Source organism: Pezoporus wallicus, unplaced genomic scaffold, assembly GCF_028554395.1.
Source record: "Pezoporus wallicus isolate ANWC-B61680 ecotype Strahan unplaced genomic scaffold, APGP_CSIRO_Pwel_v1 scaffold_3294, whole genome shotgun sequence".
NCBI classification, from domain to species: Eukaryota; Metazoa; Chordata; class Aves; order Psittaciformes; family Psittacidae; genus Pezoporus; species Pezoporus wallicus.
This window is the reverse complement of record NW_026635478.1, coordinates 6423571-6451535: the sequence shown is the minus strand read 5'-3', so window position 1 is coordinate 6451535 and position 27965 is coordinate 6423571. Positions and strand designations below refer to the sequence as shown.

Genomic DNA, 27965 nt, shown 5'->3' with positions numbered 1-27965 from the left:
AAACATCCATTTGATATACTTTCCAAAATGCAGCTTGATTCAGTCAAGGTTCTTTTCATGCTCGGCTCCTTTGTTTTAGACCTACTACTGCTTGTTTTTCGAATTGACTATTTGCTGCAGGAATTTTGTTTTAATTTAACAGGCAGCTGGAGCTTATTAAACACGATTTTCCGTGGTAGTATTTTATATCAGTACTTGATAATGGGACACCTGTAAACACCCTCTATAACAAGCACCTTTAGGCACCCATGGAATCCGCCTGCTGCAGTTAGCCTGGCAGGGATGCTGGGTAACAACAGCACAGCAGCTTAAGCCCAAACTTTCTTCAATGCGTTTTCCTCCTGCTTTCTAATCTCTCCTGACAATGTTGAAAGTTATTACTTAGCTGCATAAAGAAAACCATCTGTCAATTATTTACCTGCTTGCATGTGGGATCAGGTACCCAGAAGCTGTTACTGCAAGCCAAGGCAAATTCCCAGCTTCCAAGAAAGCAGAAATCCAATTGCAGTCATCTGATTCAACTGTCTATCTGGGGTAAGTCAATAAAAATCTGTTCTCTGTCAGAGAACAACTGAGATTCCTCCAAATACCATTTCTGACATCCAAGTCACGGCTGAGTAGCCCTTAAACTTCTTTTGAGAGCTCTTGGAAAATAAGATTTCTAGCAGCTGTAAGTAAGTATTTAAGTGCACGTCTTGCTCAGTAGATGTATGGAGATCTCTCATGTTCCTCCATGAAGTGCATCCTCATGTTGTGTAACAGAAATACTAACGTCTGAGCTCCAGCCAGCATCCTGTCATAAGTTACAAAATCTACAGCTTTTCCAGTTTTCCCGACATAAATACTGGACTCCTCAGAAGCACTTGTCTGCTGAAGTCTGGTCCTGTCATAGTCACTGTGGGTTTTATAATAATTTCAGTGGAAGTAGAGTATGAATAAAGAGCTTCGCCTATGTGTGTCTTTACTAGAATGCCCATTCCCCCCCCCAATCCTGCAAATTACAGGAAATTATACCAAAAAGTTTTTTGAGACTGTTTAGAAAGAGCACTGGGAAAAAAGCCACTTTTGAAGAAACTTGTGCTTTCCTCTCTCAAGACCTGTAGGCTGACTTTTGCTAATGTTACTTTAGGTTAGGTATTTTTTGCTATGGTTGGTAGATTCGCTTGAGGTCTGTGAATTCTTATTGTCCTCCCTGGAGACTAAAAAGAGAAAACTAGTACTTGTTTTAAGCTTGTGTGCTTGAATTTGCTGTAGCATAGTCTTCAGTGGATACTGTCCCCCTGGTTTCACAGAATTGGAAAAAGACGACTAAGCGCCAATGTTTGAGAATACCCTTGCTTAAAATTAAAAGATACCTTTTGATAAAGTCAGAAGTCTGGCTCATGTTTTAATGATTTCATTTTTGATTTCTTTTTTCCACTGGTAAGTTCCGGGAAGAGGCCAGCAGTCCTAAAACAGTTGTCTGGGTGGGGTTTTACTGACACCCTTGGATCCAAGCTGGCTAAATCTGGTCAGTTTGGTGGGGGTGCCTCCCCTGAGGTTCACTAAAACAAAAAAGCCTAATTCCCAATGAATTTATGCTGTATATTATCAACAATATTGCCAGCAGTGGCAAGGGTTAAAACATTTGCTAATAGATAATTCCCAGCATGTTACTCACTTCCCTGCACAAGGACTGAAAGCTTCAGAAATATATTTTTCCTTCAACACCCCAAAACTGGATGGATTAATAGAACTGTTTTCTTGAATTACTTACAAATCGTTGCAGTTATAACTTGAACTTCCAGAAATAATGCGCTAAAGTTTTCATAGAAGATAAACTTGGATTACATCTGCTGTAAATAGTCAGCATTCATGTAGTAGTGTGCCAGCTACTGGAATAACTGTGCTGGCCTTAACTTTGCAGATGATCTTTTATTTGTGGATGCTCCACCTTTTCAAGAATAAAAAGAATAAACCCCCATCCCCACACTTAGTGTTTGTCACAGTGAGGTCAGTGCTGAGCATTTCTGGAAATCCCAGACAATTGAAGCCGAAATGCTTATTGTGCTGGCTGGATAGCAAAAATGTGGAACCTATAGAAGCAAGAAGCAAAATGGCCAGCTTAAGGCAGCATTATCAGCAGCTGCTTTTCAGTTTTAAATAGAAAGTGCTTTTTAAGGAAGTCAGTTGGGAATACTCCTACAACTAAAAGAGCCCATAACAGCATGATGATGATGATGACTAACTAAACGGAGATGGAGGAGGAGAGTTCAACGGTTCCCAAAGGAGTTGCCATATTTCTTTCCAGGATTTCTTGGACAGAAGTATAGAATCATAGGATGGTTTGGGTTAGAAAGGACCTCAAGACTATCAAGTTCAAACCCCCTGCCATGGGCAGAGACACCTCACACTAGACCATGTCACCCAAGGCTCTGTCCAACCTAGCCTTGAACACTGCCAGGGATGGAGCATTTACCACTTCTTTGGGCAACATGTTCCAGTGCCTCACACCCTAGGTATAGGTCTGAGCTGTTTGTGATGCCTTCATAATAAGTACAGTTCTTGTGAGGCCTAGTATTCATGCACTGCTCCAGTGTTCTGGTGTGTTCAATGGGTCCAGCACACCTCAGGTTCAGTAATACCAGCACCTGTACCCATAACACAGGGCTAAACCCTGGTACCTGGTTATATGTACTCTTTACATTGCTACCATGGTGCTGGCTCTCTCTGGGCCAACTCTGCCCTCCCAGACAATATGTGGGTATGGAAATCCTTCTCTGTGTTGGAAGGTAAAAAAAAGGATGGTTGAGAACTGTGCTGAGCCCACTGGCATAAGTGCGGGAGAACTAGCCCTATCCTATTTTGTTTCATATTAAAAATATGACCCCTGTGTACAGGCTGTAAGGCTGATCCAGGATGCCTTTTGCTGCTCTACAGAGGGGCTGTCAGAGATGTGCAGTGGCGACTGTTCTAGGCAGTGGTACAAAATCTTCAGATTTTGCTGGGACAGAAACAGAAAATCAGAATAATTTACATAAAGGTTATTTCAGGATTTACAACTGCCTTTTGGCAGTTTTGTTGACAATTTTGCCACATCCTGTGTTGCTCTTGCATACAAGATACTGCAGTCTATTCAGCAATGAAGAAATCACTGTTTTGCTAACAGTGAAGCAAGGCCTCCTTAACAGTTCACAGTCCAAGGGTGCATAGACCCAACCATAGGTGCTAGTGAGATCTAAATCTTCCTCGTCTCTTAAACCACTTCTCCCATTCAGGATGCGTTTTATCTAAACCCATTTTGTTTGTCAGTTTATGATTTCTTTTTCAAAATACTTGATTTTTACCTGCAGTGGGAGCAGCTTGACAGCACAGACGACTACTGTCAGGGGCACACATGCTGCAAATGCCATTAGAGGTAAGTCAGCCTTTCAAAGACATTTCTAAAATATCATCTCCACAGCTTGTGTGGCCATTTGTTAAAAACAAATGGCATGTGGGGAGTCTGGAAACCAGGAGCAGCCATTAGGTGAATCTAAAATATGTGTCATCTGTTTAGTGTTGTATCCTCTTACGCACTGTCTCTTCTCAGAAGGCTAGTCCCTTGAGACTTGTGAGATCAGAGGGAAATGGGAGACCCATCTGCAACCTACTGATTAGCCAGTCATCAACAGATTATCTCATACAAAGGGATGAGAGTAATGGGCTGAGTCCAGCTAAGTGCATATATGGTAGTGAAAGCATCAGTGCCACAAAGATGGGAAAGACCAGATGATGTGACTCCTGGGGAGGGCACGTTTAAACAGACAGAAAAAGAAGGGTGGGATTGTTGGGTGAGTCACTCCAGAATACTTGGCACTGATACCAAATCAAAGGGTTCAGCCTGGTCTTGCGGTTTCCTTTCTTTCTGGGCACGGATCTCCGCGAGCCGGAGGAGCTGGGGGGGTGTACAGTATTTGCAACCACTTTATTTTCTCTAGGCTAAAAATACTCTGCAAACTTCGGTTTTATTTTCCATTCCTAACAGCTGAGCCCTAGTCAGGAGGGAATGAATGTGTTATCCTACTGTGAAAACATCTAAACAGGTGGAAAGGACAAGGGAGGGTAGAAAGAGAGGGTGGGGAGTCTGCGTTTAGACAGAAGTCCTGTTTCCTTTCTAAAAACAGAGTGAAGGTCCTGTAGGTTATTTTAAAACTAAAACTTCCATGCCCATTTTCATCTATTTGCTATGTGAAAGAGCCTTGTGCTGGGAGACATCAGGAAGAAAATGGTTATGGAGACATTGTCAGAGGAAAGAGGAAATTGTGGCACTGTGCTTCTGTTTCAGTCAGACCCAAGCATTCTGCCAGTAAACTTCATTTTTCACCTATAAGTTCTGTTATGCCAGCTGGAGTCTCTCATTCAGCTTTACCAAAGTTCGTTCTTTCCTCTACTTCTGAGAAAGCTCTTTATAAAAACTACCCTAGTTCTGAGACAGCTTTGTTGAAGCACCTCAGTGCTGACCGGTGGTGCTGTTTCTGCAGCCACCCCTGCTCCTCAGCACAGACAAAGCTATCAAATAGACTTAATTGTGCTAAATGTTATGTTTTCCATTTTTCAGTATGGAAATTTTTTCCATTGAGAAGCATGATCCTGTCTGGTAAGACTCTCTTCATCCAAATCCTGTCTGGATTGCAAGTAAGTCTGCAAAGACAAGGGCTAATGCACTAATCCATTCTGGTACTGTATGTCTTTATAAAAACCTTTCTTAGAAAAGGAAAATACAAATAGGGGTCCAGACTCATACTATACAGAATGTAATCAATAAAGTTATTTGAAGTTTTACACAAAAGCTCTCACACAGATCATTAGGGCAGAAACTTTAATCCACTGAGGTTTAGAAAGGAGGAATTTCTTAAGTAGCACCTGAGATTATTTTTTTCTCTCCAGGTCCATGGGGTTTTGTGGATTGTAAATCCTGCCAAAACAGTTTTTCAAATAAATATTGGCGAGGAAAAATAAAAAGAGGAGCAAAGGGAAGCCAAGCTGAAATCTGATAAACAGAACCAAGATACCAGCCCTTTCAGGGATATTGCCCCAAATTCTCCCAGCTGATAGAAATTAGTAAATAATCATAAACAGTGGAGAGGAAAATTGGTGCTGGTGGGAAGAGCAAAACCCTGCTGTTCTCACCTTTCCTGCACCTTTTGGGCAGGTTTTGAATTCCCTTAGACATGCATTTTATAATTTGTATTCTTTCTGCTTATCATCTAAACAAGGGCTAGCTACACATCTCACCTGCCTTTTCTGAGCGACAGACTGGGGCTGTGTGAGCACTAGATTTGCCTGTCCAACATCAGTTTTCTATTTTTCAGTAAAAGCAGCTAGGCTAGATGAAGGCCAATGGGTCAAGCACAAAAGGACAGGCACTCTTCCTCTGGCAAGCAAGCAGAGGCTAGAGTGTGCTTGTATGGGTGCCGAGTCTCTGCATGGCCATCAGTTGGAGTGCGCTGGAGGCAGCTCTATGGGTCTGCTATCAAATTAGTAACACAGATAAGTGATGTCTTTGCTGACCAGCCCTGCCTCAAGGCTGTGCTTGTGCAGCCCTGCAGACATAGGAACAGGTAAGGCACGATCCCCACAAATTCCTACATGTGCTTTCCAGTGCCTTGTATGAGGATGGCTTGGAAGGGCATCCTAGAAGTGGGTACCAGGCTGAGGTAGTTCAGTGACTATCACTGGTGTACAGCTGTCTGACAAAATGGTCATGGCCAAGGAGTTTGGCCACAGAAGAGACTTTCCTAGGTGACAATTCACCTGATAAGAAAGATGAGTTGTCCTGGTTAATTGTGATTCCTTCCACATCTTTTGAAGTATGCATGAGATTCACAAAGAAGCAGAGGGATTGTGGGGCCCTTATGAAAAATAGCACTGGGACCAGACGCTGCTTTTGTGACCATGGTTACCATTTGTGTGCTCTCTTTGGTCCAAAACAGAGATGGGACTGAGAGGTGCACTAGCATGAATGAAAAGGCACATCTAGCCTATATACTGAGCTTGTATATACCCAGACTGTTGCACATATCAACTATGCATTTATTGCACTTAATTTATTTGTAATAACGTTAACATCAGAGTGTGTGCTCATTTAAGTTATCTGTATCATGCCTATCTGTAGGTCTGGTGGAACTATGATGTATGGTCCTCGCTCTCCACCAGAAGATCTGTGGCATCTACAGTGGAAACTTAGATATCCTGCTGTTGTAGGTCAATGTTTTCAAACTGCTTGATGAGGCTGGGTGTGTGATCTACAGCCATTAACAAACAACTTTATGGCTTATTAGTTTTATGTGAGGCTAAGCTAATTTCAGAACTGCCAAAGGTCCATTACGGTTAGGAATGGCTGATTTAGGCTTGCTGGTGGTGCCGTATCTGCTTGAGAGTAAGGGAGAACTTATGTGAGAGTTTCTGAGAGATTGCTTTTGATTTGTGTAAGACACTGGGGAAAAAGCAGGTTGTTAAGTGAGTGTTTCTGCCTTCAGCAGGTAAATGGAGATCGTTATAATTCATTCAGACTCCACAAGAGAGTAGTTTCACTAATGGTCATTAAAATGGATTCAGAATAAGATCAAGAAAAAGTACAGGCAGAACATCTGTTTGGTTGTGTCAACTCATCACCAGCAGAAATATTTTGACTTCATCCTGATCACAAATACTCACACTTAAATATTGAAAATACTGTGATGTGGGGGCAGATGAGAATTAGAAGTCAAGGAAATGCAGCATGGTCAAAGCCTGGTATAACTAGTCATTAAGAGACAAAGCAGAAGCAAGCGGCTGAGGGAGCAGAATGGAAAAAGACGATTGGAGAAAGAAAACGTGAGGAGGGAAAAAAATATTTTGTTGCCTGACTGCTGGTTTCAAAGTTAAAGAGAAATGATGAAATCAAAGCACCCACTAATTGTAACTATTCAATCTAACTTAGTTTGCTAATGCTGCAAAACCACTGGTTCACTTTTATCTAAAATTGAAAAAGTGTAATTCAAAGCCTGTTCAAAGAGAATAATGAGATAGCCTGGAAGACCATTACCTAAAAACAAGTTACAATTATATGTTATCTGTGTAGACTCGAGTTTTTATTAGCTTGCATTTGCCCTCCAGGGCATCAGACAAAGGCCATCTATTTGTTAAGCTTTGGAGAAGAGCTAAAATCAAGCTGTTTTGAACAGGGTTGAAGGCAGGACTCCCATATCACTCTCTGGGATTTCCTAGAGAGATGTAAGCATGCGTGACTTATGCAGTGACTTTCCCCTGTGCACGTACTGCACCAGTGATTTGCAAATGCAATGCTAGACTTTTCTGGAGTTTGTAGATGTCCCTGTGTGGGCTGTAGCAGTAGCTCTGATTTGGCTGTAAGACTTACAGTCTTATCCTACACAAATGGCCAAGATTGCCTTTGTTCAGCTGAGCAAGATTTCTGGACAGAAAAACTGGAATCAGACATGGGGGGAGCAGGAGGGGGTTAACTGTACCTCCTGTGTATTAAATACCACTTGCTCTCCTGTGCTGGTGGCTGCCTGATAATCTTGTCTGAGTTGCATATATAATTGCTGTCAGAGTACTTTATGGCTTGTGTAGAGGCAGTGTAAGTACATTAAATCCAAGGAAGTTCATAATACGTTGGACTGTTGAAAGTTGCTAATTCTTATTTTGCCCATCATAAGCCCAGTCCCTCTCTCTGCAGCTGTGATTTAGTAACAGGGTGCTGTTTTGCAGTCTCAGATTACTAAGTCTTTGAGTACAAAATTAATTCCTTTCATAACTCAGTTGAAATTAATGGACTGATTGATACTGATGATTCAATGTTATTCTGTTCAACTGTTTTTGCAAAGACATTAAAATGTGTCATGGTATGTTTGTTTGTATGCTGTGGAGCACAAATGAAAGAGTTGATTGAATTGTTTTATGAAAAGAAAAGGATAATAGTATCTTGACTGTCAGGACTCTTTTTTATCCTTATTGTCTGTGATTCTTTACAGCCTTTACTGGATTTAGTGGACTTTGATTTAGACAGTTACTAATTCATCTTCAAATCTTTATGCAAATGACAATGGCAACTTCACTAAGTGTGTGAATTCTTTAATCTTCTGGGAAAATTTTAAGTTTACATTGTAAATCAAAGACCTAACGGTAAGTTCTGAGGCTACTTCTGTCAACCCTATAAAATGACCATTTATCAACCGTTTGATGTGTTTCCTTGTCAACCTGTTAATATGAGGAAAAGTTGTGTGTGATGCTGTGTTAATGTTAGGTAGCCACTAGCAACCAGTGATTTTTAATAAACACATAAACTAAAAAACCATGTCTAGTAAAGGATGATGGCTAAAGACTAAAGGAAAGGATAGGGGGAGATGGAAAAACTGTTACTTCAATGTCTAATGCTAACAGATCACATGTGAAAAAGAAGTTCAAGGTTCCCTTTTTTTAAGCTGTTTAGGACAAGTAGTGCTGCAGGGTGGAGCAAAGGAGATGTAAATCTCTCTGCATGCTCTGTAAGACTTGAAGAGAGCTCTGGAAGGAGCTCACTGCAAAAAACGTTTTCAGAAAAAAGGTGGAGAGGTAACTGCTGTAGTCTGGATTTAGATCCAGACAAAGCTCAAGGTCTGTAGTTAATAAAGGTAACTCCTCTGGCAGAGCTTTGCAGGTGACATGGAATGGTGTTGCCATCCTGTCACCATGCTCAGCTGAAATCTTGTATGCTCTGACACATGTGATGGAATGAATGTTTCTTCCACTCAATTGCTGCTTCTTTGAATGTATCAAGCCACAGTCTCTGGGTGAATTTTGCTCATTATTATTACAAATGATTGCATTTCCTGTGCCAGTCACTGCAAACCTGCCTGAACAGACACAAGTGCCTGTGGATTAACAGCCAGAACCTGGATCCCAAAATAACCCTCAAAAGGCCACATGATGGTAAGTGCTGCGTCATTTTGAAACATTCCCAAGCAATGACTGTTATTTTTCTCTCCTAAAAATCACTAAAAGCTCTGAGGAGAAACACAAATAACAGGGATGAAAGCCTAATCTTTGTCAGAGTTCCAGACACTGACTGTATTGTAGTTTCAGCATGGGCATGTGGCTGACATAAAACCAAGGAGGCAAATAAAATGGCAGTGCTCAATGCAGTTGTACAAAACTGGGATTTAACCCTTTTTCACCCTAACCAGTTGCAGCCTGGAGTGAATAGTGACCATGTATTTTGTAAAGGAGGAGTTGTCTCTGTTTTTGTTTTTGTTTTAAAAAGAGCATTCAGATCAGCTGAGTTTGAGCCAATACTGAAACCAGAGCTGCCAAATTTATCATTGACCATACGATTTGTATGGGGCCAAAGGAGGTTGGTACAGAGAGATTAGAAGCAGATTATCAGCATGCTTTTAGCTTCATCTGTTTCTAGAAGCAAATAATTAGCCTCAGACACAACCTTAGCTTTATATAAGATTTTACATATAAATTATTGGTGTGAAAAGACTGATAAAAATTATAGGAACTGTTATTTCTGCCAGAAGAAATTAATTCCCGGAATAATGCATTTCAATCAATGTGGGTACTTTAGCTGTCCTAGATTTTTGCAGGAAAAGTCCATTTCAAGAAACTCAGTTAGTTCCTTATTTCAAATCCTAGGTGTAACCTGACTGAAGAAAAAGGGGAAAAAGAAAACAGTTCTGATGTCAGAAACTGGCTCATTTCAAAGCTTCCGGAGCTTTGTTACGAAACTGAGAAATTGCTGGTAATGGCTTTCTTTTTTTTTAGGAGTTGTGTTGATTCACCCTGGTTTCTGAATTGCACATGGCCCAGAACCCCTGATTGCCTCCCATCATGAGTGCTGCGTAGCTGAAGCTTAGCTTTCCCACTGAGATTGTCACCCAGGGAAATAAGTGCAACGTAGTTGAGAAATGGAATTTGTTTGTGCTAGTGTTATGTGTGGTCCTAAATGCGGGTTGCTCATTACTTTGGCAATGAAGGGAATGCCCATGGTTTGTCAGCAATATCCAGGTTTCCTTATGATCTTCTTGACAGCCTGGATATCTGATGTCACCTCTCTCAGCTTAAACAGCCTTGTGGAAAGCATTATAGGGTTCTTCGCAACCCTGGAGAAAAAGAGCTCTGATTTTAAACTGCTGCGTTTACATGTTTTTTCAAAGCAATGAAGACTCAAATTGTTTCTTTATGCACTGTTCTTTTATGCTGCTTTGAAAGCCTCAGTTATAGAAATTAAGGACCTTTCTGGAGAGTAGGAACAAGTCCTTTTTCATATTTGAAAACTTATGAGCATTTAGCGGAAAAAGGTTTAAGAAAAATTATTGGCCCATATCTCATCATAGGCAAAGTGATAAAGGCAAATGAGAAATGAAAGTTTGTACACTGGGCCAGACATTACAGATGATTTTTATAGGACAAAACTTTATGCTGCTGGTGCTCTTAGACTGAATAAGAAAACAGGCTTTTCTTATCTACATGATGGTCTTTTTTGCCAAACTTGAAAGCTGCTGTGTCCAGCCTCCTCCTCTCCTGGGAAAATATCTTGCCTATGCCTCTATCACTCTTAAGTTTTCTTCTGCTTCCCTATTTGGGATGATCTGGTAAACTCTACAGCATCAGATGAAGACAAATCCTTAGGAGGCCAGACCAGAAGCTAAGACCAAGGTCTCCAATACATCATCTCTGATCTTCTCTTTTGTTAGGGAGAGCTGAAATCACCTTAAATGACAGACCTTGCTGCAGGGGTAGGACTGGTAGATGTGGATGGAAAGACCTTTGCTGCAGGACATGCACAAGCAGGCCTTTTCATTTCTGACAGTATAGTTCCCTGTCCCACTGGCAGTCAGGTGACTTATGATTTATATACTGCATCTTTCCAAGGCAGTTTTAAACCCAGAAGTTATAGGTTCAGTTGTTACCAAGAACTCCAAAACAACACCGTACTGAAAATGGACATTCTTCTCAATAAAATGCAGGTTACAATCCCAACTTTCTACAAGTAGTTTGATAAATAAGAGGCTGCATTTTTTTTCACAAGGATGTCTTGATTTCTCTACTTAGTGCCACCATGACTCTACTTCAGGGAAGATAATAGTTACATGCTTGTTGAGGTGAGATAAGAGTGAATGCATCAGCCCCACTCAAATGGTGAGAGCTAAGCTCGCTGCCTTACAGCATCCTAAAGAGAGAGGGCAACTGGTGTAAGCTGCATGGATGTTGAGCGTGGCTTCCCCAAGGAGTGAAAATAAAACTGCGTTTCTTAGTTATGGTAAAAATGTTTACAAATCTGTGCCTGAGTGGGGGGAAAAAGAAAAATTGACACAAATGGGGCCTGGCGTATGCCAAATATATGAGCTGTTCTAAAAGTACGATGTGTCATGGGCTCATTATTCATCAATGCTTCATCACACTGAGTTGATGGTGGCATTAAAACCAGAGAAAAAAAGACGTCATTTACATGAAAAGCTGGAGACACTCCCTCCACTCTTTGATTCCTTCAGTAAGCTGGAAGGAGGTTTGTGTGCGCATGAGAAAGTGTGCTATACAATGCCGGCCTTTATTCTCTTCTTGAATTACTCATACTGTGCAGTATGTAGCAAAAAAAAAAAAAAAAAAAAAGAGAAAAAAAATGTTTGGGGCTTCTTTTGCTCTTAAGAAATAACAGTGAAACACTGAAGCAAAGCTGCAATGCAAGCAAATGCACTGGTCACTTCTGGAGTTTATTTTCTTGGTGGGTTTTTTGAATGCTAGTATCTCTTTCTGTGCTTCATGCTGAAGTTGTTACTTTCCTATGTACACAGGACAAGCCAAATTCCTTCCCCAGCCCCCTAAGTCCTGACCTTGACAAAGAAATGACTGTTGTCCCACTGCACAAGGTTCTGCAGGCTGTTAAGCAACTGAGGTGGAAAGCACCAGTCAGCCGAAGGGAGCTGGTGCTGGGGAAGGAGCTGGAAATTTGGACTTGTGTCATTGCGGGGGACTGGGGCAAGGTGGAAAGAAAGCTCTGCATAACAAACCAAATCTCACTGCAATGCAAGTGAGACTAGCAGAGGACTTGAAAGGCCAATAGCTGACCTCCTCCCTAGGTTTGTAATTTTGTAAACCTTCAGGGTTTTTACTTCTGACAGAAAAGGGCATATTTTAAAACCCCAGCCACCACGCAGAGCAAGGAAGAATGTAGGAGATGGGAATTCAGTGTCTCTGGAACAGGGCTATCACACTGCTGCCTCCCAGCTGGGGGACCACAGTCAAAGAGGGGCATGAGACCTGCTGGAAGGACACAGAAGACAAACGCGCGCCTGCGCATTTACATCTGCTGACGTCCACCCTAAAGAATTTGGATGGGTGTGTTTTGACTGAGTCGTCTGGCCATCAGCAAAGGCTTTAAGATTATTTGATCACTCATTTTGGAAGCTATTTATTTTTTCAAAGTTAATTTCCTAATATAGGCAAAATAGCAACTCTTTTTTTTCTGCATTTTTTGGGCAGAGGGGAAAGTCAGCTTTTGCTACCTATGGAATTATCCATCTAAGGTTTCTTCAAGCCCATGCTCCAGTCCGACGTAACACAATAGACTGGAGTGGCTCCAGAGGAGTTTGTTTAGTCCCATATATAATTATTACCTTGTAAACAGGATGCACCTTTAAGTTATAATTTAAATATGATAAATGGGCCAAACCCAAGAGTTTTATTATCCCAGGACACAGTTATTAGCAGCTTAACAGGAAACACCTGCAAGTTACTGTTATAATTAGAGATGGCTGAAAAATGGAGAAATCATTTGGTGGAAAAAGAAATAGAATTCTTGAAGTTGTTTTCATTCTGAAAGGTTCAAATATACCCATTTGGGCAGAATTTTATTAATCTTTTTTTATTGAAGATGTTGTAATATTCTCATTTGTGGAGAACCATTACACTTTTCCACTAAGCACCAGCTTTTAGATAGAATACCAAAGGAAAATTTAAAGCCGTGTAAATTTAACGTCTCATCAAAACAATGGTCAGAGATTTTGTTTAATGAAAAATGTAACAGTTTGGGCAAATTGCTGGTCAACAATTTTTGTTCCCAAAATGAAGAATATTTTCAATTTAAATAAGAAAATATCAAGGTTTCCTGATTATAATTTTTTTTACCAGAAAATGTCTAATGTCATTCTTTCTGCCCAAATCTTTTCAGCCCATGTGCTGTGGTGGTGGCAGATGATCTTCCAGGAGGATTACTGCCTCCTGCCCCCAGCACTGCCTCTCAACCAGGAGTTACAGTCCCCTTCACTATGCAGGCTGTGCTGTTTTTTGACGTGCTGTGATGCACTGTGGCTAAAGTAAGCTGCATTAGGAAAGGTCTACTGCTTAAACATTACAGGCACAGATCCTCAGCCTTCATCACCGCAGCCTGACTGTCATCCTAAGTGCTCATAGCGGACTTGGCTTCAAAACTCTGTCCTCGCTCCAAGCCTCATTCACACTCCCTAGTTTGGAAACTGCTCTATGTCCTGTCAATCAGTCTCATCCCTCATTTCGAACACTGTCTAGAGTGGGAAGTTTCAGGTGAGGCAAGGGTGAGGAGAGAGAGCATACAGTTTTTGCAAGAGGCAGGGGCAAAAGAGCCATTACATGACTTGGGAGCTGGGACTCAGACAGTAAGGAAAGTGGTCTCAGCTGTGGGAGGCATGAATTTTACTGTAGAAGGTTTTGGGATAGGCACAGTGCCTCGGTGAAAGGTCAAGAAGTATCTATCATCAGTGTAGTCACTATCTTAGGGGCTTTCCCAGTAACTCAGGGTTGACATAATTTCATTTCAGATAGTTCTTGGTTTTTACTTAATGGTTTTGAAACTATTTATTGTTTTACTTGATGTACTATGACCAGTATCACGAGAGCTGAAATAGGCTATTTTATTTTAAAATCACAAAAGGCATAGAGATTAATTATTCTCTTTTCCAGATTAAAATGTCTACTGTGTATGCTGTTCGACAGGAGGGCATGATATGCATTGTCTCAATGCCCATTTTAAAAGTTGCTGCTGTGTTCATGTGACGTTGTCAGAAGTTTGTCAGATGTATGACCACAAATATGCATGCATCGACTAACAACATTAGTCTAAACCTTATGGGGATGAAATGAAACACTTAATGGAAATAGTTTCCCAATCTTTGAAATAAGGTTGCATTAGATTAACGGAGCATTACTACATTAATTAAGATTGATAATGCATAACTCTTTCAATGAACAGACCATCAATCAGAATAGATTACAGCAGATGTAAACAGTTTACTTCTGACTTTTTAGGGATATAGTATTTACCACTGCAAATTTTGAATTTAATAATACTTTTCTTTCGGTAGGAAAATGGCCCATAGTCGGTGAGCGGTTTCATGAAAAATCTTTAAAAATAATGGGATATGTCTGTAAGGGATAGTTTTGTAAGTTTGTGAGTCTCAATGGACAGAAACCTAGGTCGTTTAAATATGAGACCAGGGCTATCAAGTCAGTAGGAAGCTCTACAAATGTTAAGATGTACACTGCCTATTCAACATCCCTAGACCAGATTAGGAAGAGTGTATTTTATAAACACACTTTTAATGTAAAGTGTGTTACACTAATTTAAAGCAGGATGTTGTTTGGACAGAAACACTTCTCCTTTTTGTGACACTAACAGAAAGACAAAGACCAGAAAGCCAAGCTGACTGGAAACTGTGGTAAGCAAAAGTGAAATTGAGTTATCTACATCCTTTACTTCTGTTCATATTTAACTTCTTATTTCCCTTTAAATTTGGATTTGCCTTCTAAATGTGAAAAGGTGAAATGTCATTACTTGCTCTTGTTATAATTATTGGCTTTTTAATTTTACTACAACTAAATGGTGAATAAGAGAAATGACTTGAGCACATCCTGCTTATCTTTTCTCTGGTACCATCAGACTTTCCCATTGTGCATGCACTAAGTAGGAGAGGACATGACTGAGTAATCAAAATGAGTCACTTTCTATCTTTAGTGAAATAACCCTCTGTTCAACATTCCCCTTTGCCAAGTAGCAGGCAGCAATTGCAAGTAGGTAATTGCACTGCTAACACATGCCAAGGCTCAGATAAGAACCAATCTGGGTACACGCAGCGTATTAACAAATTCTCCAAGCACTGACTCTGCAGAATAAGATTCAGCATTTTCATCCAAGATAATATGCTCTAATTAACCAGTGCACGGTACTTTACACTAAATACAGGGCTTGAATAGAACTTTGGGAATGGGATAATGGAGGCTTATTAGGTTAATAAAGAATCATGTGTTCCAAGGCTGACTTAAAAACACGATTAGACTTCCTTTAAAATAGGCCAAAGTATTTCAGATTTAATCAGTCCCCTGGAGGTTATTGAAATTATGAAATAGGTTTGGCAATTGATAAGTGACATCATTTATGCTGTTTAGAAAATGAAAATGCTCTAAAGAAACCCTAGGAGCTTTGGTGGCTAAAGCGTCAGAGACTGGATGCTTTTTGTCCAGCATTTAGACAGAAAACATTTTATTACAAAAGTGAGAACCACTTTCTGATGCTGTGTAAAATTTCTATGGAAGAAGCAAAATTATATGTTATGCCATCTGGCTTCATTAAGATTACTTGTTGCTGTTCCCTGGGAAGACTTCTCCTCTAAGTCTTTGACTTAAATTTAGGAGCCATCCAAAAATACTTCACTGACAATCCTTCCTCAAACTTAAGAGATTCAGTGTACGTACTGGGATGAAGTTCACTGGCTCACACTAGTTAAGTCTAGAAATTCAGTCAGGGGATGCTTTGCCCTTCAGAGGCAGGGGACTTCAGCTATTTTGATGAGTTAATGGTATCAAACAAAATTATTTCAAACCATGGTCCTCATCAAAACTTGGAAATATTACATAGCTGTTTCACATAGTTCTGTGGGCCAGGTTTGGATCATCCGGTCTACAACTTTGAGTATCATAAGTGGTCCATTATCTGTGAACCACTGCAACAGTGGTCTCCCTGCTGGCCTATTCTTAAGTCTAAGTGGCATCTGATTGGCATCAGTGGGGTGCCTTCACATGGCCTCAGATCTTGGGATGCATATATCCAGGCACAGATTTCAAAGTACTATGCTAGATCTGTAGTACTTCCTGCATGGACACAAACGCTTTGAGAACTCAGATCCCTAGAAGGTTGAGAATTTACTTTCTCTCAACAACTTTCAGCAACTTGAAACAGTTGCTGGATGGTTTGAAATTTGACGACACTGTCTGAATCCTTCCTTGAGTCTTTTATTGTAACTGGATGACACAGTAGCACACACAACATTAACTGCCTTTTTCAATTTTAATTTTAATTTTAATTTTTATGTTTTATTTTTATTTTTTCTGAGGTGCTGACTTTTCTTACACATAAACCATGCAATGTGTTTGCTATGCCAGCAGTCTGTGCTATGATTCCTGCTGTTTATCAATTCAAATTTTCTTAGCTGATTACATTACAGCTGATGAGCCAAACACCCCAAGGCCTGATCATTAGGCAAAAATCTCACCTGAAATCAAAGTGAGTTACAGCCTAAAGGGTGGGACTGTCTGTCATGAATATTGAAAAAACATCATCAAAATGCACCACACCATCACGTATGTGTAATCAGAAAAGCCAAAAGCGTTTTAGCCTTTTTAGTGGAAATAATATTTAGAAAGAAACATACTGGAAGGGTGTGAACACATCTGAGGAAAGAGTCTGAAAGTAAAATTTGGCTCATGTGACTAGTTTGGTACATTTACAGGGGATTATTTCTAAGACTGGAGCTGGGAGAATTTAATCTTTCCCCTGCAGATCTTCTCTGACTAATTTGAATTTTCTCACATTTTAAAAAATCAAATATTCATTCAGCTTTTTTCCCCTCCACTTACCACCCATCTCTCTCCATCTCAGCAGAAACTAAGCTCTAGTTGACCCATGAAGAATACACGAAAGATTAACTCTCAATATCTGTAAATCAAAATATCCAGCCTGACAAGGACAAATTCTTCTGCTCCTAAACCCCACAGTTATTCAGTAGGCATCACAGTATTTCATTGCTAGCTTCACTAAAAAGTGTTAGGTACATAGGACAAATCCAGACTCGTAGAGTGACTCCCACATGCTTTGCACTGAACCCTAATTTCACTGCATATCATAAAATACAACTATTTATATTGTCAGATCAGTTCCAAAACCCCCAGCTAAGAGATATGCAGAAAATCTGTGCAGAACTGACAGGCAGCACCCCAGTACCAGGTGACTGTTATTTGTGTATCTCTTCTTATCCCATTATGGAACATAGGTCTGAACAAAGCTGTCCTTAGGACAGGCTGTTAGGAAAAGTATTTCCTGAATTATGTACAATTTCTGGAATTATGTTAATAATTTGCAAGCCAATAAGAGTTATGTCTAATCATGCAGGGCAAATCTGCTCTATATTGGCTGTACAGAATAATTAAGACAACAAAGACCATAGTTGTCTTTTGTTTACCTCAAATTACATTAGAATATAATAAGATAAGCAAACAAATCTCGCTTTCATGTTCTGGAAGTCTGTTTCCTGCTTCAATGTGTATGTGCAATAGGAAACAGTAACTTAGGTATGTTTAGAAGGTCATCTGTCAGCCACTTTGTTCATATAACAAACAGTTGTGTAACATTTGCCAAGTGTTGGGGTAACTCCACCTGGCTTTTGTGGTTTTACAAGGCACCAGAAAACATGAAGAAATACCACTGAGAGAAGGCACTGACCTTGCTCCACTTCTTAGGCAAAAAACCATTAGGTTTCTGCAGCCAAGTCACGTGTATTAATAATGAAGGCAGGGTTTGTTGTTTTTTCTGTTTGTTTGGGGTTTTTTTGTTTGTTTTGTTTTTCTTTATCATTAATATGCTCAGTCATAGAATCATATAATCACAGAATGGTTTGGGTTGGAAGGGACCTTACAGATCATCTGGTTCTAAAACCCCTGCCATGGGCAGGGACACCTTCCTCTAGAACCAAGTTGTTCAAAGCCCCATCCAAGACCAAATGCTTCTTTACATACATTCTCTGGGTTGCCTCCTTAGGTCCCTGTGTTTTTCAGGGGACACTCAGGAGGGACTAAGACCTTCATGTTGATCAGACCAATGGAGTGAGGCCAGTTCTGCTTAGTCAGGCTATATCTCAGGCCTGACCTCCATAAGCTGCTAGGAGCCCTGATCTGTTGCTACTCAAATTCTACCTGTTCAAGGCACCCAAAAGGCCCTGGAAGTCTGTTCTAGCCTCAAAATGGTCAATGTGCCACTTATTTGTCAAAAGAAGGAAACCCCAAAAGGAAGAATTTATCTTCTTCAGTGAGCTAAACACAGTTTCAGCCTGAATCCTCTCATGGTTGAGTGCATGTAACTCAACGCACATTTCTCCCATGGGACACTGGTCCCTTTCCCTTTGAGAAAATCAGGCACATTGTCAAGATAGGAGAGGCCAGGTGAACTGATGAAGTTGTGGGTACCCCAGTGATACTGCATTTGTTCACATGCTGTGTCAACAGCTTACGGGTGGATATTGTGCAGGATGACTTGCTTGGGTAACATAGCTCTTGCTCTTTTAGTTGCCTTTCCTACAGCCAGCAAACTCTGCAGGAGAAGTGAAACCCCACCTCAGTGCCAGAAGCAAGACTGCTGAAGAGCTCTAATAAACAGGAAAGAAAGCAAGCCCTCAGAAGAACATAAATAGATGGGAAGAGGAGGAAAGGTGAAGCAGTCTGGGGCATCAGATCTGGTGGTCAGGCAAATGACACAAGTCACTTCATGCAGGGACTGGGCTCCACGTGCCCAGGGCTGTTGCTGTCTCACGATGCTCACAGTTCCTGCCCTGCACCCTGGGCCCCTTCTGCTCAAAGCAGGGGATTGTCCTTGTGTCAGGGACCAAGGGCTGGGAGAGCTCCCACACAGACAACGCTCATGTCAGACTCTCACCACCCCTCCAAACAACAGGCCTGGGTCTGAATTGTGGCAGTTTCAGCTCAAAGAGTCTGATCTTAGTAGGAAAAACACACTCAAACTTAATGAAGATTTTTCTAGAAGCAAGATGTTACCCTTTTCCTGCCTGTAATTCTTTGTCCTAACTTTTCAGCTGCGGCCAAGTCAAACATCCCTAAGATCCGAGATTGCTGCATTCAGCAAAGCCACACACAGCAACTTCTTAAAGATGCAACAAGCCTTTTGCCCCCTCTCTGTTGTGTGGCTACACTCGGGGCCCCCTTTGTTTTTGAAAAGGTTCAGTTCTGCACATCTGGAGCTGTGCAGTGCACCACCAGGAAAGGAATATGCTTACAGCAAGTGTAGGAATAAATATTTACCAGAATTCATCTGTAACAACAGAACAGGAAAACTATTTAAAAACGACAACAGCAATAAAAAAAACAGCCAAGAAATAATTGAGTGGTTAATCCCATTGGCTGGGCTGATCTATTTTTACACTAGGAATAACAAACAGATCTGCAATATATTGTACTTACTATTTTCAATACAGTAGCACTGAGGGCCCTTGTTCAAGAATCAAGCTGTCACTGACGTTGCTCAGTTTTATATCAAAGCCTAAAGCATCATTTCTATGTAAATGTCCACAAAATAACTAAGTACTGAGGCTTCACACCCGCTGAAGTGAATTTAAAGGCTCCCACTGAGTTACGTGGGTGTTGGATCAGGCCCCACAGCAACTGCTTTGGTTCAAATACAACATATTGCTGCAAATATAGGCAATTTGTGTGATGAAGATTATGTTATAAATTTTGTATGGGGAAAATATATATTCTCATTTGCTTTTCGGAACTGCTTTTATCTTCAGGTGTTATGACAATGTTTTACTAGGCTCTAAGCTGACAGTCTATAAGTTAAGGGAGGGGTGAATGCCAGTAATGCCTCTGCCCAGGGACAGACTCGGTTGCCTGTTGGGTTGTACTAGGCTCAGGAAGAACAAAGGAGCAATTGCTCCCTGGTTAGACCTATTTTTCTCAAAATTCTTTTCAGAGAAAAAGGGCTTAAGGAAGTGGATACTTCCCCGGAGGGAGAAGAAGAGCCAGGTGTTTGAGTCAGCATTTAAACCTCAGAAGGAGGTTCTGTCTCTCTCTGCAGAGACAGAAGTCTTAGGGAGGATGGAAGAGGAAAGGGATATATACCTTTAGAGGAAGAACATGCTAAAGATGCAAGAATCTCATTGCAATATTCAAAGGTAGACTATGGAAGCCACGTAAATCTGAGGTGACCTGAAATCTTGAGAAGACACTGGAGTAATACGCAAGAAACACTAGCCAAAAATGAGGAAAGAGCAGCAGAGTGTGACTAAGAAGTGTGTCTTAATTTAACCAGATCTATATAGCCTTTATGCTGCTTTTAAGAAAAGAATAATGCATCACAGGCCTTTTGCCTTTTACAAGTTTCAAAGATGATCCTTTTAAAGATGGAGAATATACCTCAAGAAAAGGAAGAGGAGGTGAAATGCAGTACCAGAAGATCAAATGGCTGTGTAGCATGTCTTCTGTTTCCAGCAGCGGCCAGAAGCAGATGTTTATGGGAGAGTATAAAACTGAGGATGTGCAACATTATTCATTTCCTTGTTTGGCCTTCCATTTTGGGTAATCTGCTTTTCAGGGACTTCCTGAGCTGGATGTTCAATATTGACAGTCATGTCCTACCGATAGAGCTTTCCGGCATGAATTCTTTGAACCTATTTCAGTATCACTCTTGTCACTGTCCCATGGCAATGAGCTTTATAAAGTTACTATATGATGCCCAATAAAACACAGAGCTTTCCCCCTGCACCCTAACCTGCTAATGTAATTTTTTGTGCCCCATTGCTTGTGTTGTAAAACTTAAGTCACTAATGGTTAACTGCTGTCTCTCCTGAATTTTGAGACTTCTCCCATATCTCCTCTCAGTCACGTCTTTTAAATTTATGATGCTTGTGTGGTGGAACCACATACACCTTTGCTCATCGTTGGTGTCTTTGCTGGGCCTTCTCTAATTCTCCAGTCTCCTGAAATGGGTGGACATCAGACCTGCATAGTGTACTCATGCTTTCAGAAAGGATTGTTTAGCTATTGATGAATCTGGGGATGCTAGAAGCAATCTGACGGCTGAGATGGCAGGACCTGGAGGCTTAGTTTACAGTTGCCTGAGTAGTACATGTAGAAATTTGGAGGAAGCACTTGGAAGTTTCTCAGGTTGAAAACTTCTTTGGCCAGAAGACATTTGCATGGGGACCCTAAAGCTCCTTGATCAAGCTCTAAAACAATATAAAAGGGAGCTCTGCCTGAACAAGCCTAAACCACAAGGATTTGTCTCTACATGGAGATGCTTTGTAGAGCAAACTGAGGATGAAAGCTGAAGTCATTCTGAAATCCATATGTGTGATCCTGATATACATACAATGTTTCAGGAGGCATTAAAGGCCTCCGCTCCTGTTCTTCATTCCTCTGATTCTGTACCTAAGGGTAGCTGCTAAAGAAAGAGCTAAGGCATATCTAAATCTCTTATGACTTTTCCTGTCTTTTTACTGACTTATTCCATTTAATCTGAAGTTGTGAATTTTGCTCAGAACACCAGAAATATATGGAATAGATCATCTTCAGACACATTATATATAGATCATCTTATATATGGTAAATTCTTTTATTTCTCTTTAAGCTCAAATTCTGTTCCCAAGGATGAACAGGTACAATTAAGGCACTTTGAGCCCAAAGTTATTTCTGATTTCTTCAAGTGTCCATGTGAGCTTGAGATAAAAATCACTTAAGAAAAATCATAGCACATACATTTGAAAATCCCAAATTCAATCTTTGGGTGATTGTGGAAAGCCCTATAAGACACAAAATTCTTTAAAAAATAAGGAGGTGATAACTGTCAAATTAGGTATTTAAAAATAATCCACTGGATGTTAAACATTCACGACTTTTTCATTGTTTGGAGCATAGCTATTGATTTAGGTAAAGAAAGCAGACAATCCGAATAATGGGAAGACTGTTCTTCCCCACCCTTTACAGCTCATCCAGTGCCTCAGCCCTGTTTTCATTCAACTCTCTAAATTCTAAACTAAACTGTTGACCGGACGCAACGTGGAAAAAATATCTTGAAATAAACAGGCTTCTATATTTATACACATTCCGCTGTGCTTGTGATAAAACTGATCAAGAAGATGAGTGTTTCTGGAAAACGAATAATTCTTTACAAAAATAAAGATTAAAACAAAAGAAAAAGGTGATCCAGTGTTACATCAGTGGTTGAAGGACAGAGGAGAGATGTAGTCTGAATTTTGCTGAAAGGTTTGATAAACTGTGGAAGACCTCTGAAGCATAGGAACCTGGCAGTATCCATCTGATAGTGGCAGAAGAACACAGGATGCACAGCAAATGAGCAAAAACTGACATAGCCTACTGAGGCTGGTATCCTTTCCTTGCCACGCTGACATATTAATCTATCCCACTGTCCTCTCCCTTGTACCTCCTACTGCAAGCCACGTCTCAATGAGTTTACCTGTCCTCAGGGGCTATGATGGCATATAATACTTTCTCTGTTGTGACCAGTTTTAATTACAAGTTTTAATTGAGCATAAGGCTGCTCTGATGAAGGACACAGACATATTGAGAGTTGGTGAGTAGCAGACCTGGTATTTGTGGCATTTATTTCATTGTAAGTCAGCTACCTGAGACACATCCACATGGGCAGACTAGTTCTCAGGTGTTTATTTTAGTTTGCCATAAAAACAAAGAGAGAAGAGCAGTGGGAACAAAGCTTCATTCATGGTTACCCAGAATTTTGTCAGCATTATACAATTTTTTACTTACTGTTTACCATTTCAGACCAATAGAAAACACTGAGAGAAGGCTTATTACCTACTAAACCTTATCTGAAACAGAAAGTCCTGGCAATATGTGAATTGTCCAAGACAAATTTTACTGGCATAATAGTTAAAATATCCAGATTAAGCCAGCAGACATACTGACGAGGTATAATAAAAGCACTGTAGTTTTAAGGCTGCTGCTGGTATCTTGGCAATTTGATAAATGAGATCCTGTCTCATTTTGTGGAGCAATGTAACCTTACTGACTTCAGCAACAGTTGCATGAAAAATACTGCACTGCAAGAACTGCCCCAGTGTTAATGGAAAAGAATAATATCCCCAAATTTAAGGTTATGCAACTGTGTGGCAATGTAGATTGCCTAGAAATGGAGAGCACCAAAGAAACATAAAACAGTAGGAGACTAAGTCCATGCAAATGATTTATAAGGGCATTTTTTCCTTAATGAAATGGTGTACCATTAACTGACTGGCTTCTCGCTGTTAGTTAAGTCCTAAATGCAGCCTGGTGTGTTTTAGTGATAGCCAGAAGTGACTTTGCTGAAGTCAACAGAATAACCTCTGTATATTAGTGCTCCATTAGAGTGAAGCAAAGACAGTGTATTTATTTCTGAACAGGAGCAATGGTACTATGGCATGGTACCTTTTACATGTTGCTATAATGGTTCTCTTATGGTTGCTATAATTTTTTGACATGCCAACTGGGGGCTATACATTTGTGATTTAATTTTCCAGCTTCTGGTGTACTGCTTCTTACCTAGAAAGCAAACTAGCATGTTTTCAACATTGAGAACAGCGACTAGTTTTGCCATCTGGGATTGCAGAAAGCACAGCGGTGGAAAAAAAAAATACTGTGTGTCTGAACATGGGAAATATAAGAGGCAGTACATGCACACAGAAGCAAATAAGGCACTATTCTATAAACAGCTGTACTTAGCATTGATAATTTGTTAAAAGAGAGAAGATAAAATATGCCAGCTCAAATCCAAATTCCTTTAGAAGTCAGCTTTTTCAGGACCAAGCTCATGAGTCCCCTCAAGAAAAAAAGGAAAACACCCCTAAACAAAGAAAACGCAGTGAAAACCAGTCTTGGACGCATGTTAAATAATAGCACTGCCTTGAGATAAAAGGGCATTGGGGAGAATTTAGAAAGGTCATCACTCCAAGGGTTTTATTTCCATGGGGTCACAAACTTTAAGTTTACTTTAACACAAGCTTAAACTGCCTTCAGATTATTTCTCTTAAGGAAAAACATGAGTTAGGAGAGAATGGGAAAGCATAAACAATTTGAATGTCACAGCCTAGTAAATAACAACAAGTAGCAGTCCTAAAGGAATGGCTGCGGATTTCAAGGAGACATGGACTCATGCAGGATGTGAGTTAACTACCATAGACTTCCCACTATCTTAAAGTGGGCTCCCACTGACGTTATTGGTATCCTGTGGGGAGAGAATAAGACCCATATTTTTAGATTTGTGTACGCTAGCTATTTTCTGGAGTTGTTACAACACTAGTGTATTTTTAGTGGTTCATTATATTAAGTCGAAGAGCCTTTGCGTTGTGTTGTGTCATACGCAGTGTGTGAACTTCCTGAAGCTCATCTGTTCCTTTGATCCTACCAGCCACAATAGCAGCACAGCTGACTCATCAGCCACCCTATTTCTTCCTTATTAGGAGCTCCCCAGGTAGGCAGAAACGTGTCAAATGGGACAGTATAGACCATATTGACTCTGAGTCTATCATTGATGCGATTTCCACTGCAGATGGGAAGAATCTGAGCAGTATCAGAGATACTGCAGATATTCATGTGTTTGCTCTAATTATCCTAAGCATATTTTGTATACTTTGCAACTATAGTAATGGCACCCTATATTAATGACAAATTTCTTGCTAGGTGCAATTATCTGTGCTTATCGTGTAGATGGCAAGGCTTATTAGATAAACTGCAAGGACTGATATACATATAGAATTCGTAATTGAATGTATCTTGACTAATAAGTTGATATACAGAGGTCATATCTAGGTGTTTTTTCTGGTATATGTTTCTAGGAAAGACTGAAGGTCAGTTTTCCTTTGTGAAGTCTCTTTGACTTTCCTGTTATAACTGTTATTCAAAATAACAAAATCTGATGTTCTACTAAATCTGTATTTCTCTTACCGCCTTCCTTTTCATCAGTGAACATTTAATTTGTATTGTCAGTAACACATGCTAGCTGTTAGAAAATCCAAATAAAATTATACAATGCCTCATGACAGACATTCCATTTCCCCACTCCTCACTGCCATACACACAATCCTTCATGACAGCTGTTTAAGATGCATGGCACTGACTCTCTCCACAATGCCACTATCTAATGTGAATTTGCTAGAAAAATAATACAGTATTACTTTTCATTTTGAAAACATGGCAGTAACTAAATTCTTATGTGCAACATTTTGAAAACGGTTATGTAAGTTTAGCTTTATGCATTTCAACAGAATTTGCAAAATACAATGTACTTTAACATATTCTATACTGGCTCTCCTGGCCAATCCCCTCAACACAGTGTACACCAAGGCTTTCAGTAGTTTATGAAGCCACATGACTATTGTCTAAGAGGTATTTTCTTCTTTTTCTTGTCTCTCTGCTATTTTTCCTTGTCTCCCTGCTTTTTTTCCTTGTCTCCATTTCTCACAGGTAGAAGCCTGTGCAGCCTTCCTTCCGTTCCGTCTCTTCCTTCCCTTCCTTCCCTACTTCCTCCCTTCCTTCCTTCCATCCCCTCTCTATTTTTGCCTATTTCCCTCTTTACCTCTTTCTTGCGTGTGTGTACATTGCACTGTGAATTTATATTAGTGAAGGAAGAGCTGAAGAAGAGCACTTCTTTATACTTGGAGCAGAAACTGGTGACATCTGAAGTAATGCAACACACTGAACTACAGTGCACAGACAGGAGGGCAGTAAGTTACCCTGGTTCAAAGTATGTTTAAGATAACATTTTGGTTGGCTTGCAACAGCTGTGCTGTAGAAGCTTACAAGCTAAGGAAGGCTGGGCCTCATTAATACTTGGATGGGAGATCTCCAGACAGCACTAAAATGTATTTCAGAAAGTTGCACTACTGACTTCATATCTGGCACTTTGAATTGGTGCTGTCTCAGTGTTTAGCATGATGATAGGGATAGAATATTTCAAGAGAAAAATAGTTGTATAATCAGCTACTTTGCACAGTCTTTACTTCAGCATAAAAGAAAAGTCAGATCCAGGAGATAAGAGTGTTTTAGCACTAAAAATGCATTGTTGCTAGCTGTAAGTATAGAGGTTTTACTGTAGTGTTCTTGGCCAAGCTTCTGCGTGGGTTCCTTCTGCTCATGAGTGTGATTTCACACAGGGCTTGATTTGATCTAAACTCACATTGCTCCTCCTGTGACAGGAGTGAACCTGCTCTCCTCCACTACTTCCAGTTACATACTCTTTACTCTGGATGAAATGGAACCCTACAACACACAGGGGTAATGCAGAAATGACCAGACAGACCAATGAGGTGCTGCAGCTGTGTGATTTAACGATGCCAGCACAAGGGATGTGGTGGAGATCCAACTGTGGGAGCAAGGTAGGGCTATTCTACTGGGCACTCTCAAACAGTCTCAAGTGACTGCTAAAGTGGTGCCCTGCAATCCCTCACTGGTTTAGTCTTGAGAAGACATTCCAATCGTCCTGTTCCAGGCCTTTCTTTGCAGGGTTATTTCCATGAGCTGTCACATCCCTTCAAAGGACGGCTGCTGAGAGAATGAGTGACAGGGCTTTATTTACCTTCCACACAAAAGGTGCTGCCCTTCCACAAAATAAAAGACCTAAAGTTTTCAACTGCCTTTGTCTCCACAAAATCCAAATCCACCAAGAGTAAGAGCTCTCTTAAAATCTCCTGCAGCCTCTCTAAGGGCACCGCAGGGAGTACTGAGGCCCTGGTCACAATGCGAGCTTTTAGGTTGCCACCTCAGTTTTTCAAAATGTGTCAGGCTCCCTGAATGCTGTGTGATGCACAGGAACTGTCTGTCAAGGGGATTTTTCCTCCTTTGGGTTAATTTCTAGGGGAAAGTCTAAAGTGTCCTAGTCTAATACTCGTCACCATAGCACATGTGTATCTGTGCATATATGTGTCTACATGCATGTATACATAATCATAAACACAAACATGTACACACACAAACTCTTCTGGCAAAAAAGGAGGGATAAGCTGTTAATTACAAAAGCAATTCTATCACTGTATGAAATTTAAAACTTAGTGTTTTACTCAGAATATTTTATTATTATATTTGTTCAGCTTTGATAGATGGCAACTTCAGTGAAAGGGAGGAAGAAAAACCAGAGCTCTGCACCAGCCAGTGATGGGAATGGAAACATCTCTGTTCCATCCAAATGTAATCTCCAGACCAGCCTTCCCTCACACTGCTCTTTCAGGCAGTGATACGTTGGAAAGGATTTCACAGCTTCAACTGTTTTTTCTATGCACAGGAGAGATTCCTGGTCTCAGCTGTGTAAATGTTTTAACTGAGATTCATGCTTGGCTATTCAGGTCACTGCTTTCTCTTCCGGCCCACACAGGCCAAATGAATCTATATAAGCATAAAGTGTCCAAAATCAACACAGTATTTTTCACTTGAACACACCCATGGCACGTGGCTAACTCAAAGTACAGGGTACAATGCCAAGCAGTAGATTTGTACATTTGCCTGATATGAACTTAGCATGATTTATATGAAAAGATGCAATAGCCTTTGCAAATCTGACTTGGCAGAAACCCCTTCCAAAGGAGGAACCCAAGGAAACCAAACTCTCCCTTCTGCCTTAAATAAGGACTAATCTAACATAGGAAATGTTCTCAAAATATGTAATTTATATTCAGACTTACCATGTATTTCTTTCTGAATTCAATAAACCTCTAGTTCCTTTACTGGAAGAATAAAATATTTTTCCTTCTGCTCTTTCAACTTCATTGTATAAGGATTTTAGGGAGACCTTGAAATTCATAAAATCATAGACTGATTTGAGTTGGAAAGGATCTTAAGATCATCTAGTTCCAACCCCCCACCATGGGCAGGGACACCTTCCAGTAGACCAGGTTGCTCAAATCCCCATCCAACCTGGC

At 40.4% G+C, this 27965-nt stretch overlaps 1 protein-coding gene and 1 long non-coding RNA gene across 3 annotated transcripts in view; one reads left to right on the top strand and one right to left on the bottom strand.

The window, feature by feature from the left end:
- Positions 1–27965, bottom strand: part of LOC130608425 (potassium voltage-gated channel subfamily KQT member 1-like) — a 466916-nt gene that overhangs the window by 43132 nt on the left and 395819 nt on the right. The gene's annotated exons all lie outside the window — the stretch shown is intronic.
- LOC130608436 (uncharacterized) lies at positions 39–27310 on the top strand. Its single transcript, XR_008974535.1, has 3 exons — positions 39–534; positions 26250–26328; positions 27141–27310. It is a non-coding gene; the product is annotated as an uncharacterized LOC130608436 (long non-coding RNA).